This window comes from Brachypodium distachyon, chromosome 5, assembly GCF_000005505.3.
Source record: "Brachypodium distachyon strain Bd21 chromosome 5, Brachypodium_distachyon_v3.0, whole genome shotgun sequence".
Lineage (NCBI taxonomy): Eukaryota > Viridiplantae > Streptophyta > Magnoliopsida > Poales > Poaceae > Brachypodium > Brachypodium distachyon.
Window position 1 is genome coordinate 19,460,338 of NC_016135.3, and position 5,351 is coordinate 19,465,688.

Consider the following 5,351-nt stretch of genomic DNA (forward strand, 5'->3'; position numbering starts at 1 on the left):
TAGGAGTCGAACAAGCCTGGTTATGTACACATACGCAAATAGATCCACCGGTGACCAGCCGAAAGATAAGAACCAAACAATCTTAACCGAATGGATGTTTCTGCAAGAAATATCAATTCAGAATAAACTAACTACTACTACGGAGTACTGAACAAAGGAAAATTCCGTATTCTTTACATGCATACTTTTGCCCATATAATGCGCAAACTTGAAGCCTAATTAAGACGCAGGAGTTCACACACTGAAAAAGAACACGCCGGTGTGTTTACTTTGCCAGCGAAATGTTGCGTGCAAGGCGACGGTAGCTCCGTGCCACTGCCTGGAAGCAAACCAGCGGATATTTTTTTCAAGGGTCAAATTGTAAAAAATAACGTGCGGAGCTGTCACATATGACACGCATATGGTAAAAAATGCGATACCATTGACCGTACGTGAGATATTTCGTCGATGTCCGTAGTTTTCGATTTTTAAAATACAGCAACTAAATTGAAAATACCAGTTACGGTGATGAATTTTACTTTTTCTTAAGGATTTTGGAAAATATCTATGCCCTGTATTCCCTAGATGGGCTGGACCGCTGTAGCCCGCCCTTGTTTGACGCGGTTGCCTTTCCTCCGGAACCCTAAGAGCTAAAACCCACTCCTCTTCACAGCCGCCCTCCCTCGGCCGCCGCCGCCAGCCAACCTCCGGTCTCGTCCTTCCTTCCTCCTTCTCTCGCGTTTCTTCCGTCCCAATCCCAGCTCGCCACCGCGTCGCTCGCTCGCCTTCCGAGTCCCCGTCTCGCTCCACCTCGCAATCCCCGCACGCCCATGGATATAGCGGTCATATCAAGTCTGGAAGATGCCGAGGGCATTACGGCTGGCCGGGACATCGATCAGGTGTCTTTGCAGATTAATATTGATACTCCCTTGAAGGATGCTGCTGATATAAAATGTAAGACCAGAGCCGGAACTCTGGGGTTTCCGGTGGTCAACCCCGAGTTGCTCGACTGCAAATGCGTCGCCAAGAATGAGCTTGAGAAGAAATTTGATCTGATGCTCAAACAATGGATGCGATATTGCGAAAACGAGATGAACGCGGTGGATCTTCTCATCGCAACCGTGAAGCAAAATCTTGCCATCCCTGCCGACAATGTGCCACCGCATGGACCCCCGCTGGCTGAGCGCATCCGAGGAATCCATCAGTGTATCTATCTTGAGTCACTGGTAAAGATTCTTGTTCCTCATATGGAATTTCTGAAGTGCACTCTTATGTTTCCTCTGGTTTCTTCCGTGATTTTCCGAAGTGCACTATTCTGTTTCCTTATTTTTCCCCCTCTGGTTTCTTCTGTTTCCGAAGTGTGGACCGCACCCGAGCTATGATTACGGTGCCCCTCCGCCCGGCTTCCAGCCGCCCTACGGCACCCAGGAGCAGAGATTGCGAGCGCGTCAACGTGAGGAGGAGAGCCAGAGGGCGTGGTGGAACGTAAATCTCTCTTTCCTGGAAGCTAAGAAGAAAGCTCTGGAGACAAGGCTCGTGTTCTTGAGAAGGAGATCCGAACCGTCATGGACGATGCCATGAAGTCCAGATCCGCCTTGGGTGCTGGATACGCCGATTATCAATTTTACCACACGTGAAGGACTTGGCTGAATCAGATTTCATCGATATCTCTATCTCTATCTCTACTACTTATAAAGTCACCAACGTGTTTGTGTTCTTTCCAACGTCCACCCCACTAAACGAACACAAAGTATTAATAGCTCCACAATCAGACTCTCTAAACACCAGATTACTACCTAACCGAGTGTGTGTTTAGTGATTACCTGTTGAGACCGAAATTCCATCCTCAAAAGAATCTTTCAGCCTCTCGTCCGAACCATTTTCTTCCTTCTTTTCTCCTCGCTCATCCAACCTCCAATGCTGCCTCCTCCTTCCCTTCTCCTGCGGCCGCCGCAGCCTCGCCCCTCACTCCCCCGTCCTCCTTCCCTTACCCTGAGGTCGCCGCCGCCTCCTCCCCTCCGTGGCCCTCCTCTGCCGTACCTCAGCCCGCCTCGCCCGCTCGCCTCCACCTACGATCCGCGGCCGTCGTCAGGGCCACGGGACGAGGCGGCTCCGCCTCCTCCCCTCCGGCCGCGACCCTCCTCTGCCGCGCGTCAGCCCGCCCCGTCCGCTCGCCTCCACCTGCGATCCGTGGCCGTCGTTAGAGCCACACGATGAGGCACCGCCGCCGCCGCTGATCCCCCCACACCTGACCAGGAATTCCGATCACGACCCTGCCACCTGATCTGCTGCACGCCGCCGCTATCCACTTCTCCCCGGCCACCTGATCTTGCTGGACAGGGGAGTCTCCGCACCTGCCCAGGGTAGCGCCAGGGAAGCTGCGCATCAACCATGGTCGTCTTCACGTTGGGTGCATCGTTGTTTGATCGATGTCCACAAGCATTCTATATTTCAGGTAAGACATTTCTCAACACATCAATTGCTCACAGACCCACCACGTGTTTGCTGAAATGCCAATTGATATTCCGGCTGTTTACAAGCATTCTAGATTTCAACTGCCAACAAATCCATGCTTTAATTTCTCCATGGTTGGTATGTAGTGTGCAGGTTTGTTCTTCAAGTCATGTTACGAATTTAAATACTACTTCATGTTGTAGTTTTTTATTTGAATGCCTTAGGTTTGTACCACATTACTGTTTCACACCCATTTAAATGTAGTTTTAGAGAAATGTATGTTGATCAGACCACTTTCTGTTGTAGTTTTTTATTTGCGTAAGTACAATGATTTCTTTTCCATGTGTGTTCTACAGTTTCAAGATGGAATAAATACTATAGAAGCATGTTTCCATCATTTCACTTGCTGCTGATCTATTCCATTAGAGATGAGATGGATTTATGTATTAGTTTAATTAGTCAATTGACATCTGTTGCTTTTTCAGGAAAAGGGAAACTGGTACTTCATTTTTCAGGACGACAGAATATATTTGTGAAATAAAATAAAATACCGCTTGTACTGTTGAGGAAGACGCCTGTTTTCTGATTTTGCAGAAACATTGCAGGTGGCTTGTACAGCTCCTTATGGCTCTTGATTACTTGCATGGAAATCACATTCTTCACCGAGATGTGAAGGTAGTACCAGTGCGATATTTGGAGCATGTGATTATCTTTCTAACATGTTGTAATAATGTGCACCGAAGCTGCTAATTCTTTTCAGTGCTCCAATATTTTTATTTCCAGGAGCCAAACTATAAGACTTGGTATGTAACTTAGTCCCTTACAAAGTACAGGGCTTTATGTATGAGTTCAGCAATCCTGATAATGATTGTAATTCTAACATAAAAAATGCTGGTGACTTTAGGCTTGCAAAAAATATTGACTTCTGATGATCTGGCATCTTTCGTGTGTACTACTCCCTCCATTTCACAAAGGTTGGCGTATTTTGTTTCGTTAAGACAAGCCTTTCACTAAGAATTACTGTATTAACATGTAAGTTATATGATACGAAACCATGATCATTAGCAAGAACTTTTAAAAACTAATCCATTGATATAAATTTCATGTATGAAAAAAATACATATCAATAGAGTTTTCATTGGTCAAAGCCTTGTCTTAACGAAACAAAATACGCCAACCTTTGTGAAATGGAGGGAGTAAAACATTTGTTCTCTTTCTTGTACATGTTCGATGGTGTTTTGACCTCAACACCAGGTGGTAGGAACACCAAGTTACATGTGCCCAAAACGTCTTGCTGATATGCCATATGGTAGCAAATCTGACATTTAGTCTCTAGGTATGTATGCGAAATCACTTTTCTGAACCTAGATAGAGAACTTGCAATTCAACATTTATATTTGTTTTGTTTCAGTATGTTGTATATGCGAAATGGCTGCTCTCAGGCCTGCATTTAAAGCTTTGTAAGTCTCTACTTTTCTTGATCTATTTGGAGTTGGAAAGTCATCCTGTATCTTCTTTGCTAGGTTGTTAATCACTGTCCAGTTTGTTCTTTACAGGTCACGGAGCTAAGCAAAGCTGAGATACTTTAATTCTCAACTGATATAAATACAACATATTTTCAACTGATATAAATACAATACAAGTCATACTGACTACCTGCATTTCGTGAATATAAATCAACAATATAAGATTCCTCTGATTCTCTTGGACTTAAAAGGATCCCATGTAACGCTTAAATTACATAACTCTTTCAACAAGAAGTGATAAATCTTATGGATCTGTGGACTAAACAACATGTTCTTCAAATTTATTTTTTGCGAGCATTTGCAGATGCAGTGATGCCATGATGGCGAATAGGTTTAACATGTGATGCACCTCATTATGTCACACTTTCATTCTCTCAAGCAATGCTTGGCAGGTGTGCATTTTCTTTACTCTTCCCTCATTTCTCAGATTATGCATTTTTATCCTACAGTGATCCGTTAATTGGTTTTGGCTTCAGATCTGTTACTAGATTTTATTTTTCTTCTTATCCAGTCCCTTATTTGATTACCTGATTTCTAATTACTCTAAACATGAGCGTGCAACTATAGGAAGAATAGATGATGAAGAATCTGGAGGAGAAAGTTCTTTATTTTGAATAGAAAGTGATAAATTCCAAGTCTGCACCCTCCAGGTGATAGTGCCAATGGTATTCCAAACGCTACAGAGCTTGGGTTAAGAAAAACAAGGGATGTGTCCCTATCAGTACTTGCATTCAGAATTGGAGACTTTTGGTTGAGTTTTTCATTTTTTTGTGTATCGAAGGAGATCATTTTATTTGTTGTGGGGTTTGTTCGTACATGTACATGGATTGCCACATTGTGACCCAAACAATAATTGTAGGTGCACGCTTACATCGCTCAACAATTACACCTATATTAAGTGTCTCAATGAAAAAAGATAATAAAAAGCAGCTTACTTAAAGAGAAGGAGATTCAGAAGACATGATTTATATTTTAGAACAGAACATGCGGGCACGTGCTCGCTTACTAGTCATGATAGTTATCTAATAATTAGAGTTAATTATGATATTTATGTAATACTCCTTGCGAATCGAGATGTGATTTTTCTAGTTTATTAGGATGGTTATCTAAAAACGAGTTAATTGTGATAGTTATCTAATGCTCTTTGGGAATCCAGATGTGATTTTTCTACCTTATTAGGATGGTTATCTAAGAATCAGAGTTAATTATTATAGTTATTTAATGCTTCTTGCGAATCCAGATGTGATTTTTCTACCTTACATATGTTTACTTCTCACGTGTTTTGCTTGTCTTGGTTGTTGTCTTCTTATACGGTACATATGATCCTGTGAATTGTTGTTCCTTCCATGAAGAGCTGCTGGTTTTCAGTATGAATTGAACGGATTGTTGACA

The 5,351-nt window shown here is 43.0% G+C and overlaps 1 pseudogene; it reads left to right on the plus strand.

The window, feature by feature from the left end:
• Positions 1 to 415: 415 nt before the first annotated feature.
• On the plus strand, positions 416 to 4,851 carry LOC100823435 (annotated as a pseudogene).
• The last annotated feature ends 500 nt before the right edge of the window (positions 4,852 to 5,351 follow it).